Consider the following 22,071-nt stretch of genomic DNA (forward strand, 5'->3'; position numbering starts at 1 on the left):
ACTGGATAGTACTTCTTCAAGAATTCTTGTTGCAATTCTGCCCAAGAAGTGATTGAAAAAGGCCTAAGATTGTTAAACCAATACTTTGCCTTGTCTTTTAAGGTGAATGGAAAAAGTTTGAGTCTTAAAACCTCTTCCGGCATGTCCGTATATTTTACGGTGGAACATACTTTAAGAAACTCATCCAAATGCTTGTAAGGTTCTTCACTTGGAGGTCCATGATAGTTAGGAAGCATTTGAATGGTTTGTAGCTTAATTTCATAATGATGTGCTCTAAATGGAGGCAATTGGATGCATATAGGTGCATTATACTCATTAGGCACATAATGGTCTCTTAAAGTAAGAGGTGGATTAGCTACTTGAGGTGCAACATGAACACCTTGGTTTTGAATTCCTTGATTGTTGATGGGAGGTTGTGGAGCATACATTTGCCTTGGCATTCCATATGGAACTTGGCCTTGTTGTTGTGGTGGTTGGTGAATGAATGGCCTAGGCATGCCTAATGGTACTTGTATGTTCTCATTGTGCACATTGGGATGAAGGATACCTTGTTGGTCTATGTGACTAAGGTCCTCAACATGATTGTCATTATCGTCATCCATTGATAGATTGGCTCTATTTGAACTTCCTCTACCCCTAGGATTTCTAATGATAGATTCAAGATACAAATCAAGAGGGACAAGAGTTGGTCTCAATGAACGACGTCTATGCATGCACAATGCAAAATACAACAAACACAAAGAATGACAAACACTATGCCTTCACAACAATGCAATTAGACTTCTTCCACACACATTTAATTCATACTCCTATGCTTTAACAACAATGATGCAAGATAATTAAATATAAGCCTCCACGCGGGCCGACGATTTAACAAAGGGATTGAGTAAAGAAAGTCTCATAAAGGTCCTTTAGTACTTCAACTCCAAATTTATAGCTTAGCTTAGCAATTTTTAGAATTTTTAGCTTTTTACTTTCTTGATTGCTTAAATGTTTGATCGCTCCATTGCTTGCTTCCTCTCCAACAATGCACCTTGTCAAGTAAGAACAACACAATAAGTAATCCAAAAAGAAAAATAGAAGTAAAGTAAAGACACGATCAAAAGAGTACTAATCCTAATCAATTTCACAAATCCAATGTTGCCTAATCTAATCAATCAATCCCCGGCAATGGCGCCAAAAACTTGTTGTGGTTCGTCGTCCTACCATAAGTTTAAGAGTGTGAATTTTAAGGCGAGGGCCAAGACTTTTACATTTATAGAAGCCACTACTACCTTTAACTATAAATATAGCTAGGGCGAGTAGGGATCGTCCCAAGGGATTATGAGGATCGAACAATGTTGTGGAATTGTTATTAGAGCTAGTAGGTCGAGTGATCAAACAATTGGTTGGTTGGTTGATTAGAGAGCAACTAGATTAAACTAAGTGATAGCAAAAGAATGCAATTAAGAGTAAGTTAGAGAGAGAGAGATCTTGGGGTTTAGAGATCACCACCAAGCAATGCATCTCTATATCATTAATAAGTGATTAATGAGGGCAAATGATGTGTTGCAATATTGGTGTGTATGTGTGTTTGGTTGATACAATAAGCAAGGATGACTAGTTAAGCATGTATTGTCTAAACATCATGTGAAAGTTACAATATATCTAAGCAATGAAGCATATATTGTCTAAACAACATGTGAAAGGCATAATAGATCAAAATAAGTCATTAATCCTTTCATTAAGCTCACAATCCAAATACAACATAAGGTTAGAGACATATACTACTTGCATTCAAAAGCTTGGATCATCAAACAACAAGCATAGATTGTCCTCCCATTTAACAGAACAGTACAACTACACTACATCTACACTACTAGCATGAAAATAAACTAGGGGAGAGGCACAATCCATCGAGAGATAAGTATGAACCACCAAGAGAATCACAAAATCATTCCTTTAAGCACTATGTTTTGACAATCTCCAAATTTATAGCATCAATACACATAAACATGCATCAATAACACAAAATCTAGAGACAAGCACATGAATATCTATTCTAGCATACATAGACATATGGATAGAATGAAATGATCAATTGGAAGCATTAAACCACAAAAATCATTGAATAAACAAGATCTATATATATTAAAGTGTCAAAACATCAATTACAACACTAATCCCTCAATAATACACAAGATTAAGATATAGAAAGCATGCTTGGGGCTAACTCTAGCCCCAAGAGGATGTCTAGCCACTCATGGTGATGTTGCTCCAACCCTCAAGGGCTAACTCCATGGTTAAAATTTACTCCTTGTTGATGAAGAACTCCAATGGGGTCTCTAGACTCCTCTTCCTCTCAACTTCCTCTCCAAGAGATGATATGAAAATCAAATTGGCTCCCCTTGTAAAAAGCAATCCTTATCCTTATATAGGTAGGTCAAAATGACACCCAAAATGAGCTGGGGTCGTGCACACAATATTCCCTAATGATTGGATAAAGGACAACTTTTAATGAGATGGAAATTTAACTTTTTCACACTGGAGGAAGTTCGATCAATTGAACCTTGGTCTTGGATCGATCAAACTGGCTGAGATCTATCGAACTTAGGCTGGATCGATCCAACTGGTTGAGCTTTTTGGGAAAAGGCAAATCCAAGATAATTTAGGAGATATTTATGGGAAAAGGATAAAAGTGGTTAGTGGGTGGTACAGTTGTGGATAGGATCAATCATTTGAGTAAGGACAAAATTGTTCAATCAATCGAAGAATGGTGTTGGATCGATCGAACTTTTGGACTTTATGTTTTTGGGTCTAGGCTTGGATCTATCTTGAAGTGCTGAGATCAATCATTGTTCGATTGATCGAACCTTGAACTTGGATCGATCGAACGTTGCTGCTTGTCACCTTTGGCTTCATTTGCTTCCTTCTTTCTCCACTTTGCTCTTTTCTTTGTTTAATCCCAGAATTGCTTCAATTAAGCTCTTATTTGGCTATGTTAGCTTATTTTTGGGATAAGTGCCTGAAAATGGAAATAATACGAAATCAATCTAAAACGGTAAAGTAAGATAGATAAAGGTACTAGAATGCCTAAGCTTAAGGGGTTTAAATACGCACTTTTCAGCGCTCATCAATCACCTCAAATCAGCTGAGTCATGATCAAGGTCAATTGGGGTGCATACCTTATAATTAGGTTTATGGTGTGCATTTGTGCAATGTGAAGCATAGAAGAGTTTGAAATCCAACGAAAATCTAATTGAAGCGCTTATACAAACTGATAAGAATCAACATGGTCATTACAAATTTTTCTTTATTTTCAAAAATATTTTTGCCTCTATACACAAAGTCTTAAACATATGCTTCCATCTCCAATGAGTTCCATGATTACACTATCATTGCTTCCAACAAAATGACTTTACTAACTTACATGCATCAAGATATGGACATGCAAGCAAAAACTTTATCTAAAAAAAGCAACAATTGCAATGCACCCCAAACTTAAATGTCATATTGTCCTCAATATGAGAAGATAAAGGATAAATAATGAACAAAGAAGAGTGCAACAAGAACAATAGTACCAAGTTGAAGAGGAATTGAGTGGCGGTGCAAAAATAGGCCACTTCGCGAATTCCATGAGCATACCCCCAAACTTGGTTGCAAAAACCTGTCAAAAGCATTTATACACAGCAAGAATCATATGAATCCAAAATGAATGAAAATAACTGTAATTTATTCAACTAAAAACTATAATCCATGCAAAGTAGCAAAAATGATGCAGTTGTAAGTTCAAAAGAAGATAAAAAGCAATTGCCAAACGCGGCCCAAAAGAAGTCTAAAAAGTACTACAGAAAAGAGAAATAAGACTAGAAGCATAGAATCACTCTATCATCAGAGTGGTGGAGGAACCGCCTGGTGCGTTGGGTGCTCGGTCAAGCAAAGTCTGGAGCATAACCTGCAAAACCTCCTGGCTCTCCTGAGTTTTCTGAATGGCACCCTCTATGTTGCCAAAACGTATGTCAAACGCATCAAGATGAGCATTGAGGGCAAGATAATCAGCACGGGTCATGACATCTAACGGCGGAGCAATAGGGGCAGTTGGAGCAACGGGGGCCTCAGGGGCCGGAGCCATTGGAGGGGCTGGAGCACCCCAATCTAAGTCACCTCCATTTCGAGCCTGTCGGGACGTCTTAAGCTGAACTATGCTGGACTTCCAGACCCCGAGGTTGAAGTCAGCCACTGTCTTTTCTTTCGCCTCACCACGAGGGGCTTTAAACTCAGCATCTTTAAGTAATCTGGTGATAAGGTATGGAAATGGAAATACCCAGGTGGTGGCACTGTTGGACCTCACCAAGATCAACTCATTATAAATCTTCAGAATTTGGCCCCAGACAAGCTGTGGGACGCAAAACCAGTACTCCTTTTCAGTGGCGTAGAGGGCTTTCAGAAAATCCCCCTTACGCTCGGAATGGCCTGGCACGGGAAGGACGTTCTTGGCCAGGACCGAATCAAGAAACCACAGCCGGCATGGTAAGAAGGATTTATTGGTGTTTGTGGTTCGATTGTCGGTAAATTGACTGTGACAAATTTCGCCCACAGTGTCCGCCATGGGAAGCTGAGCCGGTGGGTCAACATAAAAAGGGAGGCCTGCCACATCCACCGACGAAGCCAATGGATAATCCATGGCCATAGCAAGGTCATCTAGGTTAAATTCATAAATATCGCCATCAATGGTGGTCTTGATGACGTCAGGTTCCGCACATGAGTGGAACAAGTTTGCGTAGAACAGATGGACCACACGCGGGTAGTAGGTATGAACGCGTGGTTTAAAAAGCGATGAGAGGCCACGTGCCCGTAATTCGTGGACTGACTATGCGGTTTCTTGATTTTGTTCAAAATCATTGGCAATGTTGAATTTTGCTTCGGGAACAATTGGCCATTCCGCCCAATTTGGAGTTGGAGGCATATTAGAAGGGCCTTCGGACGAACGAGCGAGCACGCTTAGATGCAACTTTGGGAGCCATTGGAGTGAGGAAATTTGGTTCAAGAATTTCTAGAAACACATGGCGTGCACAAGAATGGGGAAGAGGGAAAAAATGATGTTAGATATGAAAAATTCCCAAAATTTCAACCTGTAAAGGACATGCAATCATCACCAAATAATCTCCAATCCTCTAATAATAGATTCCCAACCTCCATTGATCATGAAATCAAAGAAAAAGCAAGAGGAGAGAACTTACCCAATGGAGGAACCAAAAACCTTTGCTTGGTGATGGAGGATCCTGAGGATGAGAGGAAGATGGAAGAAGGAAGGATGGGTAGAAGAATGATGGAAATGGGAGAGGAAGAGATGAAGTGAGGTTAGAAGATGTAGGAGGGGTGTGGGCGAGGGTTGAGAGAGAGAGAGATTTAGAAGGAAATAAAATAGGCTGGACATGCCCACTTAAAGTGCCAGCGACGGGCAACGGGCGCCCGCGGGATCTGAAGTATCTACTGCCTAAAACGGTGGGCACCAGCGGGAACGGCGGGCACCCGTGAGAGCTATGTGGGGGCTCCGCGGTGACATCATGGCTACTACCCAGTTTGGCGGGCGCCCGCGGTGGCTCGGCGAGCGCCCGTAGAGCTTTGCAGATGCTTCCTTGAGCAGCCTAATTTGGCTTGTAAAGCCTAGGATGGTATCGCAAGCAACTTAAACGTGGACTGAAAGTACTCCAAGGCCCTAGTACACGTGAAGCATTGCCGGAGCTAGATTAGGTGCTCAAAGTCAGAAGCGACAGCCATGAGATCCAAATGCTATTTGAATTTTTGGATTTGGACGAGACAAATGCCTAAATGACCATGAATAATTCCAGACATGGTACGGAGACCTGAAAACGACTATGAAAACCGAATGTGACCACGGAATGCAAGATGAGACAATTCCTGAAAGTACACATTTTGGTTCAACTTAGCGAATTCCCGAAAAATTTTAGGCAATTGACACTTGGAAGAGGGAAGCTCGGAAGATGGAAGAATTGCTTCCCATGAATGCTAAATTTAATGTCGATAGCTAGACGAACCAGGATTTGCATGGCACATTAGTCCTCGTAAATTAGGTCCGTTAATAGGACTTTCTCTATTTTGCGGATAGGAACTATGCCATTAACATAAGGCTTAAGCCGTTGGCCATTAACCTTAGAGAGAGATCCATTGGTAGGATCTTGGAGTTCGACTGCACCATGAGGAAAGACGGCGGTGATGACATATGGACCATCCCACTATGAACGGAGTTTACCGGGAAAGAGTCTCAATCTAGATTTAAAAAGCCAAACTTTTTGTCCAGGGGCAAAAGACTTTGTGACAGTGTGCTTGTCATGAAAGCTTTAGTCTTTGCCTTATAGATTTTGGCGCTTTCATACGCATCATTATGAAGTTCTTCAAGCTCATTGAGCTGCAATTTGCGAGTAGAGCTGGCTCGTTTGAGATCAAAGTTGAGCCTTTTTATTGCCCAATAAGCACGGTGCTATAGTTCAACTGGGAGATGACAGGCTTTGCCAAAGGAAAGTTGATATAGCGACATGCCAATTGGCGTCTTGTAAGCCGTCCAATAGGCCCAAAGCGCATCGTTTAGTCTTAACGACCAATCTTTGCGGTCCGATCGAACCATTTTTTCCAAGATGTGCTTAATCTCCCGATTAGATACTTCCACTTGACCACTCATTTGAGGGTGATAAGGTGTGGCAACCTTGTGAATGACAGAGTACTTAGAGAGGACGGATTTAAGATAACGATTTCTGAAATGAGATCCACCATCACTGATGATTGCTCAGGGTGTTCCAAAATGACTAAAAATGTTGGATTGAATGAACTTAATCATGATTTTATAATCATTGGTTCTGGTAGCCTCGGCCTCAACCCATTTGGAAACATAATTCACCGCTACAAGGATATACTCATAGCCATAAAAAGATGGGAATGGTCCCATGAAGTAGATCCCCCACACATCAAAAATTTTAATAATTAGGATGGGAGTAAAGGGCATCATGTCTCTCCTAGACATGGATCCGAGCTTTTGGCAACGCTCACAAGATTTACAGAAATTATAAGCATCCCGAAACAAGGATGGCTAATAAAATCCACTTTGAAAGACTTTGTCAGCGGTCTTTTTGGCACTAAAGTGTCCCCCACAAGCAAGAGTGTGGCAGAAATTTAGGACATTTGTGGTTTCATTGTCGAGAATGCATCTCTGGATGATTTGATCCGGGCAATACTTAAACAATTTCGGATCTTCCAAAAAGAAATGCTTAACTTGGGAAAAGAACCGGTCTTTCTCTTGTTTTGACCAATTGGAGGGAATTTTGCCTACCGCAAGGTAGTTGACAATATCCACAAACCATGGGAGATTTGAATGGGAAATCTAAAATAATTGCTCATCCGGAAAGGAATCTTAGACTGCAGCAAATTCAGAGGATTTCTCAATGAGTAAGCGAGAGAGATGGTCGACGACAACATTGTCTGATCCATTTTTATACCGAATCTCAATGTCAAACTCTTGGAGTAAGAGTATCCATCGGATGAGACGGGGTTTGGTCTCTTTCTTAGCGAGCAAATGCCTAAGAGCAGCATGATCCGAAAAGACTATTACCTTGGATCCAAGAAGATATGAACGGAATTTATCCAAGGCCACAGCTAACAATTCTTTTTCAGTGGTGATGTAATTTAACTAAGCATCGGAAAGAATCTTGCTAGCATAATAGATAGCATGCGGAAGCTTATCCACATGCTGGCCCAGAACCGTACCCAATGCATAATTGGATGCATCACATATGATCTCAAATGGAAGAGACCAATTGGGTGGTTTCATGATTGGGGCAGAGGAGAGAAGAGTGCGAAGTTTCGCGAAAGCTTCCATACAAGCTTCATCAAAATTGAACAGAACGTCCTTGGCAAGAAGATTACACAAGGGCCGAGAGATTTTGCTAAAATCTTTGATGAAACGACGATAGAAACCGGCATGTCCAAGGAAGGAGTGGATTTGAAAGATCGAGTTTGGAGGAGGGAGGTTAGAGATTAACTAAACTTTAGCTTTGTCAACCTCAATCCCCCTTTTTGAAATGACATGTCCTAAAACAATGCCTTCTTGGACCATAAAGTGACTTTTCTCCCAACTTGGAATAAGATTTGTTTCCTTGGACCTTTGAAGTACAAGAGATAGATTGTGGAGACACGAGTCAAAGGAGGATCCAAAGACGGAAAAATCGTCAATGAACACCTTTAAGAATTTTTTAAATATATCCGAAAATATGGACATCATGCATCTTTGGACCGTGGCCGGTGCATTGCATAGCCTAAAAGGCATGCGTCTATAAGCAAAGGTTCCGAAGGGGCATGTGAATGTGGTCTTCTCTTGATCTTGTGGATCAATTGCCACTTGGTTATAGCCGGAATAACCATCAAGGAAACAATAGAAGCTTTGGCCGGCTAACCTCTCTAGGATTTGATTAATGAATGGGAGTGGAAAATGATCCTTCCTAGTGGTAGAGTTAAGTTTTCGGTAGTCAATGCACACATGCCACCCGGTGGTGGTGCGTTGTGGCACGAGCTCTCCCGGGGAATTTTTGACGTCGGTGAGGCCAGATTTCTTGGGAACAACTTGAGTGGGACTCACCCACTTGCTATCAGAAATGGGGTAGATAATTCCTACATCCAATAGCTTGATCACTTTTTTTATGACCACTTCCTTCATGTTGGGATTCAACCGGCGTTGCACCTCTCTAGAAGGTTTAGCGTCGTCCTCCAAATGAATGCGGTGCTTACAAATAGAAGGATCGATTCCTTTCAAATCAGCCACTGCCCAGCCAATAGCTTCTTTGTGCTCTTGAAGCACCGCTAAAAGGCTATTTTCTTGGTCTTTTAAAAGGTTCGATGCAATGATGACCAGAAGAGTTTGATTGACACCAAGAAGCACATACTTGAGGTGGGCCGGGAGTGGCTTTAACTCAAGTTGTGGTGGAGATTTCAAGGAAGGGACCGGAGGAGTAGTGAAAAGTTGAGGAAGTGGTTCTCTCGGTATTTTCCAAGAAGGACAATCCATGATAATATTAATGTCAAGCAAAGAATTTACTTCCTTGATGGATTGGTCAATGTCAAAGCTTAAGAAGTCATAGTGAGACATGAAAGTTTTCAAAGGATCTTTGCTTAGAGTGAAAGGGAGGGATTTCTCAACAACTTCGTCTATCACATCGATAAGAAACAATCATCCTCATCGAAAGGATGTTGAGTTGCATGGAAGATATGGAGTTTGAATTACATGTTTCCAAAGGCGATGTCCATCACCCCGGTTCGGCAATTAATTAAAGCATTAGCCATAGCTAAGAATGGCCTACCGAGGATCATGGGAATGTGCTTTTTTGGGTCATGGATCGGTTCCATGTCAAGAACCACAAAGTCTACCGAGAAGTAGAATTTATCCACTTTGTTGATGACATCTTCAAGAATGCCCCATGGATGCTTGACCGATCTGTCGGCAAGCTACAAGACCACTGAAGTTGGCTTTAGGTCTCCCAACCCAAGTTGTAAGCAAACTGAATATGGAATGAAATTTACACTGGCTCCTAAATCAAGAAGGGCCCTTTCTATCTTATTGTCGCCAATGACACACGAGATAGTTGGGGCACCCGGATCCTTATATTTTGGAGGAGCACTGTGTTGAATAATTGCACTCACATTTTTAGTTAATCTTACCTTTTTTGGCAAGTGATTTTTGGAAGTGCGCTTTTGAGTGCACAAATCCTTGAGAAATTTTGCATAGGGAGGGATTTGCTTGATAGCATCTAAGAGAGGCAAGTTGATCTTTACTTGCTTAAAAACTTCCCACATGTCTTGAATTTTGCAATTTTTGTTCCCAAAATGTGTTGGCTCTTGGAGATGTTGAGGAAACGGAGCCTTAGGCTCATAAGAAATCTCCACATTTGGGTTGGCAAGCTTGTAATTTTCAGCATTAGACTTTGGATTTTTAGGAGTGAACTTTGGATTAGAAGAGATGAGATTTGGATTTTTGGGAGGAAGAACTTTGTCATTGCTACTTCCATCAACCTTATTATCCACAACTCGACCCCGAAGGGTAGTGATTGCTTAGACTTGTTCATGAGTTGGCCCACTCAGAGGAGGGGTTTCATTAATCACATGAATCCCTCTAGGATTTTCAAATGGTTGAGCGGGAAGCTTCCCCTTATCTCTTTGAAGGAGTTGGTTCATTGAAGTGACTATTTGCCCCACTTGATTCTCAAGTTTAACAATAGACTAAGTGTGGGAATGAACCATTTGGAGAGTGGGCTACAAAGATGACAAGAGTTGTTTTTTGGATTCCATCATTTGATTATTTAGAGATTCCATCATTTGCTTATTTGCAGCCATAATCTCATCCGTTAGGAACACAGGAGGTTGATTAGAGACATTTGGATTATAAGGGGGACGGTAGCTTAACGAGGCCTGATATGGCCTATTTTGAAATTGAGAAGAGGGCTGATTTTGCTACCCTTGATTTTGAAATTGCGAATTTTATGGGGCTTGTTGCCTCCACGAGAAATTCGGATGATCTCTCCATCCTGGATTGTAAGTATTGGAATATGAATTATTTCCTGGCCTTGAGAACATTGCATTTGCTTGCTCTTGATTGGGAATAGAAAATTGTTCTGGTGTGGGACAATCTTCCGAGAGATGGAAAGGATTAGTGCATGATGCACACACCGCACTAGCTGAATTTTGAGACAAGGAAGGAGATAGATGTGGTGCCATCAATTGATAAAATTTATGAGCTATGGCATCCACTTGAGATGATTCTTCCCTCATTGTCTTCGGTTGACAAGGGTTGGTGTTCTTGGCATTGGTTAAGGTTGGAGCCCTACGAGAATTGTGTTGCAATGAATTCTCACTCAAATTCTCTAGTAAGGTCCACGCCTCATCCGCACTTTTAGACATGAACATCCCTCCACATGATGAGTCAACCATGAATCTATGGGTGTCGGTCAAACCAGCATAGAAAGCTTGTACCAATTGCCATTTTGGAATTAGGTGAAGCGAACATTTCCTAAGGAGGTCTTGTAGTCTTTCCCAAGTCTCATGGAGTTTTCCCCATCGCTTTGTGAAAAGCTAAGAATAGAACGCCTCATTAGATTGGTTTTACTCACTGGATAATATTTTTTTAAGAATTCTTGTTGCAATTGAGCCCATGTAATGATGGAATTTGCAGTAAGGGAGTTCAACCAATATTTTGCCCTATCTTTTAAGGCAAATGGGAAGAGATGCAAATGGAGAGCATTTTCAAGGAAGCCCTTAAGCTTGATGGTAGAGTAGATTTCAAGGAACTCATCAAGATGCTTGTAGGGGTCCTTATGTTCCAAGCTATGAAAGGAAGGAAGCATTTGAATTGAACTAGATTTGATTTCATATTGGGCTGCATCGATATTCGGCATCACTATGCAAGAGGGAGATGCATAGGTTGTAGGGATGAAGTGGTCCCAAAGAGTCATGGGAACCACATTTGGAATTTCGACCCTATCATTATTAATTCCCTTATTTCTGACATTTCCTACATTTTTAGCCATTGTATTAAATTCAAGTTCAATTCCTCTTATGTTAGCAGATTCCCTAAGGTTTCTTCTAAGAGTCCTTTCAAGTGAATTTATGTCAACTGGTAAGTTAAGAGTCGGTAAGAAAAGTGATCTGCGACCAAACATCAATAACTCACAACACAATCAAAACAACAATGCATCACCATAACCTCCACATACAATGTTCCCGTTCTCCTCAAATCAAGATAGAAATGTAAATAGCCACGACAAGGACCGATGCTTGCAATTGAAAAGAACAATAAATAGCCTCGATAAGGGCTTCACAACTTAACTAAATCTAATCTAAACACATGCAAGATATTCACAACTTTGAAACTAGAGCTTCGAAAACTTACCTAAAGTCGTCTAGACTTACAAATTTGCTAGCTTTCCTCAACAAGCCATGAATACCTAGAATCTCACAAACACTTAAAATGTCACAATGATCAAAACCACGCAAGAAAATATTCGCAGACACAATATTACCAATTAAACCAAAGGTAATCCTAAAACCTCGGTTGCCAAACCATTTGCAGTCCCCGGCAACGGCGCCAAAAATTAATCGGTATGACAATTATACATCAACCTTTGCAATAGCACAAATCATTGTAAAATAGGGCTATTGGTCGGGTAAGTCGAACCACTAGGACTGCTAGTTTATGGCCACTAAGATATCTAGAATCACTTTTAGAATGATGAAAGGGTATATAGAGGTTTGTTGGTTTGTCACTAAACTTAGGAATTTAAAATGCATAAAACAATAACTTGCAAGAACTTTAGTGAAAAGAAATTCAGAAAAAGAAGACTAGGGAAATGAATCCACTCCAACCCTTTACACATGCTAGAAAAAGACTAAATTGGGGAGAAACAATATATATAATGGTTAAGAATTATATAGCAACCTATGGTTGCCATATAATCGTTAAGAAGTTCATTAAATCAAAAACAAGAATGATCCATCAAAAGTTCATATAAATTGAACTACCTAAACTAGGGTGTAGTATCAAGCATACTCTCTTAAGCAAAAGATCATCAAGCCCTTAATCAAATGATAAAGCACATGAAGTTAAGAATCAAGCATAAACTATCAAAGGGATTACCTAAGCAATGGACTATCAAGGCTCTCTATCAACATGCCATTAAAACCATTCCACAACCTTATTTTCATTGTCACTATGAAAATACAAGCATTGTGGTTAATAAAAGAAATCATCTAAGACAAGACAATTAACTTAAAATAACCATTTATAGACATTAGAATCCATTACAACAAGTGAGAAGCTCTAGGTCATGGAAAGACCAAAATTATACATTATTATCCCCAAAATATAAATTAATCTAGAACATGTTTACAAGAAAGGGCTTCATCACCTCCCTAGATGAAGGTTTAGTTACCCATGGATGCACTAGAGGAAGGAGGAAGCTTTGAGACTTCTTTCATTTTCGAGCTCAGCCCTTCAAGCCACACAAAAACCCTCTCTCTAATATTTCTCTCTCTAGAAATCTTGCCAAAAAAATATCTATCTTATTATCCAAGCTCTAAGGCTCTAATCTAGCCAAAAACCCCTCTCCCCACACTCCATCACGAGCTCCAACCACCCTAGGAGTAATCTGCACCACACAAATTGTATAGGGAATAAGATTCAGCTGGAATTCAGGAGCAGGTGATCTATTATCCGCAGATCGGCGGGCGCCCACGGGGGCTCGGGAATCGAAGAAGCTCTCTAAACAAAATGGCGGGAGCCCGCGGTAGCGCGGCAGGCACCCGCGGAGGCTCGGCGGGGACCCGCTAGACCTGCGGGGCCCCGCGGAGGAAGGCATGCTACTGAGATGCTTGGCGGTGGCGCGGCGGGCACCCGCGGAGGCCTGTGCTCATGGCATGCAGTCTTCTCCTTGGCCACTTTGGATTGGCCTGACGACACGATCGTCATTCTAAAAAGTGATGCTGCAAGACTTATACAGATGATGGCTGAAGAAACTTGGCTCAAAAACAGTCCCCAGCACGGCTTGCTTTGGTTCTTCAAAAGATTGACAAAACCGCTTCTTTAACCATATTTGGGAGACTGGCCTGAAAGAGACGAAAGCAAACAAATAAAGCTAAACTATACATTATTATCAACTAATGTACTTAACTAATGCAAATAAAGGCGCTTGAATATGCAATATTCGGCGCTTATCACTTATCATTCGTCCAACTATGGACACCCAATCTCTCCTGAGATGAATTGAACTCCTTACACACAATGAGAAGAATTAACTGGAAACACATATGGGACTACGAACATAAACCTAGGCGACCTCGCCGCTAACGGATCGTCATAATTATCAACACTGGAACCCCACACATGCTACTCCGCAACACCCATACTGAAGAAAATCAATCAGATAAGGGTACGAATGCCCACAACGTACTTACACTAGGAACCATCACTGTACATTGAACACCTTATTTCATTATACCTGAACCCGTCATCCCCCAAATGACAACTCTTATACCATAAAACAACATTTTGCCACCCATTCTATCTTTACCTCCCCAGGTGACATTACCTCGATCTCCGCGCACACAAGACCCGCGACCTCTGTCATAACAACCCACTACTTGTCAAAAGAAAAAGGTGTCTATCTGGCAACATCGCCCTCATTGGTCCTAAAGACTCAACTATCCACAATTGTCTCAATTGGCGCACAATCCCACCACCTACCTATCAGCACATAATAAACAGCTTATAATCTCTAACCCATTCTCGGATCACACCTTAAACCATCTTGCTCATTAGCATGAAATAACACACCATGACACCATAACACCTCCACTGTCGCTCATTCCAATAACCACTCAACCCTATTATCCCATCAGACCATCAAGTCATTACCAAAGGATTTTTCCTCGAACATCCTTAAGATAATATCACTGTAACAAAAGAACAAACATAACTCTTGCTACTCCCTATAATAACCACTATTTACCACTAGAAAAGAACATCCATATGACAATACCATGCCAACAAATCCTCAAAACAAAAATGAGCATAGAAATCCAAAATACTCAACACCCAACTGTCTCCTTAAAACCATCAACGATGAAATCTATCACCACTTTTTTCCTGAATATTGGGGTCACCCCTAAACTGACTTACTCTCTAATACAGGAACCTCAAGTACTAATATCCCCATGATCATCCTTCCCAAAATAACTACACAAACTCCAATCCCTTGGAAACAACAAGCCTCCACTACCAACCACTCATTCAAAAGTGATGCTAACTCGACATGAAAACACACATCACTCATGATACCCGACACCATAGTCAACAACCCGCTACAAGAAAATAAAAATCCTACGCGGCAACGCTACAGGAATAATCCCTAAGAGGGACAACAGACACCATGCCCAAACGATCAACCACGTAAACTACACTCTACAACAACTACAAAACAATGGTCCCTCATTGGTATCTAACTGGACGCTCAAGTCATACCTACAACTGACTTATCCGACCAAACCAAAGGGTATACAACTCTTACACCCCCAGCACTATCATTTCCCAATCAATCGCTACGATTACCATCTAACGCAATAGAATGTCCACATCGATTTCATCTGAGTTGTGTGCCCGCAGCTCACCCAGTGTGGTAGCCTTCTGGTGCCACCTGCACATGCTCATGCACACCCACCCACAGGGCCACAAAACAAAGAAATCAAATAGAACAGGCCGCTAAGCCCAAAAGGTCACTCCTCATCCTGGCTCAACACAATCTGTGACCAACACTCTATGGTCACCAAACAGCACCAGACTAACCTTTTACCTTCCTTATTGGAAATCAAAACAAAATGTGCAACTTACTCATCTCGTCGCCAACTCAAGGTCAACCTCTTTCATACTCTCAAAATGACAATCTAAGGTACAAGTCATACCCTATATACCACCTCACGTCCTATGACATATAATCAACTTTGCTTATATGAAAGGATCCCATGACTCACACACCATACCCTACTAATCCATCATCCCAAGAGTCCACTCACTATACTGAGAAACACAACACAAGCTTTCGCCCGTGCAAGAAAAATGAGGACTTCAGTCTCGGAAAACACCTAAAATCAAACCCTTTCACCGTTACCAGTCTCTAGGGAAAAGACTCATAATGGAACAATGTGTCCAGATCAAACCGGAATCAAAAGATCGTGCTATTCACATCACCCCTGCTCACAACACTGATACCTTCCCCAGTCGTTGGTGACAACTCACAGAACTAATACAATATAAAAACGCGCCGGCTAAACAATTACATACTGAAAACATAAAACCTACTCATTGATCATTTAAGTCAGTACTACACACATATAACATATAAGCATGCGTGGTACTTAGCACATAGTCATACTCATCATATAACATATTTCATAACTTTAACACTCGTCATCTTAGCACATATAGTATGCTTGTACAACAATAAACAACTTAGAAAGTAAGTACATAATCGCGTAAGGATATCCATATACACGATAAGCAACTCAATTAACAGACACCTTGTCATTTTAGTATGCCTTAAAAATTTTAACCATGCTATTAATCTCATAAATATTGTCACTTATCATTAAATACTGAAGCATGCTTTAACTCGACAAGTAATTAACACATAAGCAGGTAAGTAAGTAAGCAATTAGGCATGCTTTTCAAAAAATTAAAACACTTAGCACATAAGTATATAAACATGCAATTCAACTTCCCCATGCAATACCAAGTAGGCCTCTACCCATCGTCCTAATGGTATTCGAACCATTGCTCTGATACCAAATTTGTAACGACCCGAATCCGTAGGTCCGAACCGTTAGTCGGGTCCTTAACCGAACCCGAGGTCAACTAGGGATAACACCATTCTTTCCTACGTTAATACATATTATATATGTCATTCCGGGTTTATAAAAAAATAAGTAATAATAAATAGATAAATAATAATAATAATAAAATAAGATTATAACTACAAAGTATGTCAAAATGGTCTACTAACCCATCCAACCCTGTAGAGGAGTGTCGTCCGTCACTTGCCATCCGTGTCCTGAAAAATATTAAATGTAATGGGGTGACAAAATTGCTCAGTAGGTAGTGCCTAAGACTGATCGGTTGATCAACTATACATCAACCTTCGCAATAGCACAAATCATTGTAAAATAGGGCTATTGGTCAGGTAAGTCGAACCACTGGGACTGCGCTAGTCTTAAGACAACCTAAGTATCTAGAGTCATTTTAGAATGATAAGGTGTAATAAGGAGTTGTTGATTGGTTTGTCACTAAACTAGTAATTGAAGTGTGCATAAAACAAGAATGCTAGTAAATGAGAGTTAGAGATAATAAAAGGGGAAACTAAGGAAGTGAATCCACCTACGCCCTAAATACATGCTAAATCAAGACTAAATTGGGGATAAACACTATATAGGTAATGATCAAGAATTATGTAGCAACACATAGTTGCTTCATAACCAATAAAAAGTTCATGAGATTAAAACAAGAATGGTCTATCAAAAGACAACACATTTGGACTACCTAGACTAGGGTGTAGTATCAAATACATTAACTTAAGCAGAAGACCATCAAGCATTCAATCAAATGATGAAGCACATGAAGGTAAGAATCAAGCATAGTCCATCAAAGGAGGTACCTAAGCAATGGAATATCAAGTTTCAAAATCAACATGCCTTGAAAACCATTCATAGTTAATATCTTCATTGTCACTATGAAAATAAAAGCAATAAGACTAATGTAAGAATCATCAAGACAAGCTAAAGAACTCACATCAATCATTTAAACATGAATATTCATTACAAGAAATAATAAGCTCTTAAACTATGAAAAGACCAAAGTTTATACATTATAATCCCCAAAATAGAACCTAATCTAGAACATGAACAAAAGGGGAGGCTTCATCACCTCCCTAGATGGAGTTTAGTTACCCATGAGTGAGCTAGAAGAAGGAAGAAGCATGGATGGACAAGCCATTTTCGAGCTCCCTTCTTTAAGCTTCAAGAACACCTTTCTTGCTCTCTTCTCTCTCCTCTAATCTTGTAGAATGAAGGATCATGTAAATGTGTGGCCTCCCTTGCCTTATCTCCTCCAACAAAGCTCTCTCTCTCCTCCAAAAACATCCCCAACCACCTCATAAAGAAGTAAGTAGAAATGAGGAAACCAATGCACAAGTGGCTGCCAAAATGAGGATTCCTGAAGGCAATTCTGCCCCAATTTCGAGTGCTCGAAATAGGGCCTCGAGCACTCGAAAATGGAACAGATTGCTCCATGCTTGCATTGATTTGCCCGGACCTACTTTGGTAAAATAGCCATAACTTTGCGCTCCGAACTCTGAATGATGAACCATTTGAAGATTTGGAAAGCTAATTCAGAGCTCTAAAAACTTTATGTTTTGGTGGAGATCCAATTCTCAAGTCTGGTTGGTCGAAATTGAAGAGAAAGACAAAAATTCATTGCTGCCAGGCAGTTCTGAGCACCTCTGATAAGAAGATTATAACTCTCTGCTCCAAACTCCGAATGATGAACCGCTTGAAGATTTGGAAAGCTGATTCAGAGCTCTAAATATGTCATGTTATGAGGGAAGTCCAGTTCTCGAGTTTTCAAGGTCAAAATGGCGAGCAAAGTCCAGGTTCCACTGCTGCCAGAAATTCAGCATTGTGACCTTTGATGTTCAAAACTCCACAAAGCATCCTTCTTGCTTCTTTTTGGCCAATGAACCTGAAAATATGCAAAAACGTGCATATGAAGGTAATCTATATAAAATACACAAATAAAGAACTTAACTAATGCAATTTAGGGCGCTTGAATATACAATATTCGGCGCTTATCAAAGACTCACCTCTTGTAGCCCCGTGAATCTAAACAATGAATAGGACAATAGGGAACGGGGTCATACAAAGCTGGGAAAAATACAATATACATTTTTAAGTCCAAAACAAAAGAATGCCGTGTCATGAATGCAATGTCATGCATGTCACTCCCCATTTTTCAGAAAACTTCCATCATTTCAAAAACTGTTAATATAGCTCACCTTTTGGTGACTCCGCAGCGACACGAGAGAAGGATTGGCTACTGTCCCTAACCTTTGGTACCTCTGCAGCATCATTTGATGCCCAGATAGCTCAACCACGCTAGGGCAATCTCCCTAGTTCCCTCTAGGCTATATTAACACATCGGTCCTTTGGTAACTCCGCGGCAACCGGGTTTCCTCAAAACCATTTTCTCAAATTTCTACCCAAAATCCCCTTTTCAATTTCATTTCAAAACACTTTCCCATTTCTTTTATGTCCAATGCTTGTATGCATATCGCACGTCTTTTTAACACCATGGAAATAGAGAGAATTATTATCACACAATTAGCATGCTTCTATATAAAATTTCTAACAAATTATTAAGCATCATAGGCATAGAAAATTAACACATTAAGCATACTTTCCAAGTAAATCAACAAATACACATAATTACATGGTTCATATACTCAATTAAATCATCTAAGGAACAATCAATTCAATTTAATCATGCTTGACAACAATTAAAGTAGAAAAACTCACAAAGGAACAAGAATTTGAGTATTAGAGACCCCTACCTTAACAAAGAATTTTCATCACTAGATCATCAAGGCCTCCAGCTTCCGGCCTCCTCTGCAACTCTCAGACCTCTCCCTGTCTATTCATCTCGGCTCTCTCTCTCTCTCTCTCTCTCTTTGTATCTCGGCTATGTATGTTCCTCTATATTTTCTTCATTTTTTTCTCATTCAGTGCACAGCACCATCAATATATAGCAAAACCACCGACACTATACAATTATATCTCACTTTGCACTAACAAATATCAAAACCAATAGTGGACCCCGCCACTTTCTCTCTCCCTTATCACTTCGGCTGCTCCGTTTTTATTCCTTCTTATCTCATTTGCTTTCCTTACTCCACCAACAAAAAAAAAAAAAACCCTCTAATAAGAATAAAGTGAAAGTTCTATCTTGGACGAAAGTAGTACAAAAAGGTAAGTCACATTTAAGCCCACGTGACTAAAAATCAAAGCCAAAAGCATTTTGGCCAAACAATCTTGTGGTGGGACCCGTAAAAAAATCATATCAACATTACCAGTTTTCTTCTCCCATTAATTCGGCTGGCAGCATTCTTTTTGCACCAATATATATATATATATTGCAACAAACTTCAAAAATCAAACCAATATTTCATCTAGTGGACCCACAAATAACAATTTCCATTTTCCTATTTTCTTTCTAAATCTCGGCTGGCACCTTCAATTTGCTGCCCTTTTTTCTTCGATCATCATCCGATGCTTATATATATGCACACATTTTGTGACACCAAATCTAACCCATTTCTCTTCCTTTAATATGGCACCTGCCCTCTTTTCTTCATCAAACCATATATATATATATATATATATATATATATATATATAATATTCAACAAACCAAATTAATCCATTAAATCGCAATTGGATAAATCATTAATTTAAATAAATACTCAATCTTGACAACTAATAAGCATGAAATAAATATAACTTAAAATCTTGAAAATTCGGGTTGTCACATATTACTTAGATTATATATATATATACACACATATATATAAAGTAATGAGACAAAACAAGCTTGTTATTTTTTCGTACAGTGATACAGAGACAAAACAAGTTGCTTGTTTTTTTTTTTTGTATAATGATACAGAATGGAAAATTTTTACTTTTGATTCCACTGCGTAAATCAAGACTATGAATTGTAATGCTGTTGTTTTGTACATAATTAAATATATGCTTATTAATATACCTTACGGTACATATATTTATGAAAATTTTGAACACCCACTAGCAATTTAATTAATTGATTTTGTAAATTATGTATGCTTAATGTGGTAGGTAATTTAATGTTGAATTTATCACTAGATAATTAAATATTCATATTATAGAAAGATTGGTAGGTACCAAAGTGACATAACCATAATGATTAATGGATATTAATTTTAGTGGTAGGCATAATTGCAATATTTCATGAATAATGATGCTTATAATTTTTTGTAAAATTCATAAATATTGGGTTTATTCAATTATTAGAAATAATTCCTCAAACGGAATTAATTTTCAAGTGATTAAATAAACATTAAGGGGTTGTATGTAATTTTTAATTGGGTAGATATAGGATATCTAAAGGTAACTTGTCTATTTAATTAATTAGTGCATCACCAATGAAGTTATATATAAAAATACATCTAAGCATCATTTTTTGTATTTTGTGGTTATTACCCAAAGGGGTACTATAGTTGTACAATGTATTTATTTATTTTTATATGTGTTGTTATCTCAAAGTATTAACGTTATGAGCATTTACCTTATTATAATTATTTTAATGCAGTATCTCTTCCTATTTCAATGAATTCGCATGCTTCATCTGTTCCAATTCTCAACGGGACTAACTTCTCAGAATGGAATGAGCAAGTTCAGTTCAACTTAGGTGTGTTAGATCTTGATTTAGCATTTTAAATTGAGAAACCTACTGCTATTATTGATGAAAGCAGTGAGGAAAAAAGACTCTCCATAAAGTTTTGGAGAAATCGAACAGATTGAGTATTACGATCAAAACAACTCTTCCCCAAACTGATAGTGCTAAGGAATATTTGAAAAATAGTGAAGAACATTTTCGTACTGCAGATATGGCTGACCTCATGTAACAACCCGCTCCACCACATGGTATGATATTGTCCGCTTTGGGCCTGAGCCCGTACGGTTTTGCTCTTGGGTTTCACCCCAAAAGGCCTCATACCAATTGGAGGTGACACATTTACATATAAGCACTTCACCTTTCCTCTACCCAGGCGATGTGGGACTTGTGCACCCGTAGTTCGCCAATGTGGTAGCCTGACAGTGTCTCTTGCACCCGCCCACAGCACACCCGCCCACAAGGTCATCACAATCCACCCCCCTTGGAGGCCCGACGTCCTCGTCGGCACACTTCCGGCTGGGTCAGGCTCTGATACCATTTGTAACGACCCGCTCCACCACATGGTATGATATTGTCCGCTTTGGGCCTGAGCCCGCACGGTTTTGCACTTGAGTTTCACCCCAAAAGACCTCATACCAATTGGAGGTGACACGCTTACATATAAGCACTTCACCTTTCCTCTACCCAGGTGATGTGGGACTTGTGCATCCGTAGTTCGCCAATGTGGTAGCCTGACAGTGTCTCTTGCACCCGCCCACGGCACACCCGCCCACAAGGTCATCACAGACCGCGTTGGGTGGTAACCTAAATCATTCCTTGCTCGATTTGAAGCATTTGAATTACTTGGACCTAAGCAAGAACAATTTTGGTTACATATGTCTAGAATCCTATATAAACTCATGTAATGGACCTATTTTATATGTAAGAGAATATGTGAGTAGAAGAATAAGATGAAATAGTATAAGTGAAAATAATAATTTCTTAAGTATTCCTCCATATCTTCTTCTCTT

At 39.7% G+C, this 22,071-nt stretch overlaps 1 long non-coding RNA gene across 1 annotated transcript; it reads right to left on the minus strand.

Moving 5' to 3' along the window:
- Positions 1–13,623: 13,623 nt before the first annotated feature.
- On the minus strand, positions 13,624–19,474 carry LOC132271855 (uncharacterized). The gene is made up of 3 exons (XR_009469861.1): positions 19,185–19,474; positions 16,587–18,316; positions 13,624–13,638 (listed from the first exon to the last, which is right to left on the minus strand). It is a non-coding gene; the product is annotated as an uncharacterized LOC132271855 (long non-coding RNA).
- Positions 19,475–22,071: the final 2,597 nt, after the last annotated feature.

Source organism: Cornus florida, unplaced genomic scaffold, assembly GCF_030987335.1.
Source record: "Cornus florida cultivar Cherokee Brave unplaced genomic scaffold, ASM3098733v1 CherokeeBrave_3.0.0_Hap2_Chr08, whole genome shotgun sequence".
Taxonomy (NCBI): Eukaryota; Viridiplantae; Streptophyta; class Magnoliopsida; order Cornales; family Cornaceae; genus Cornus; species Cornus florida.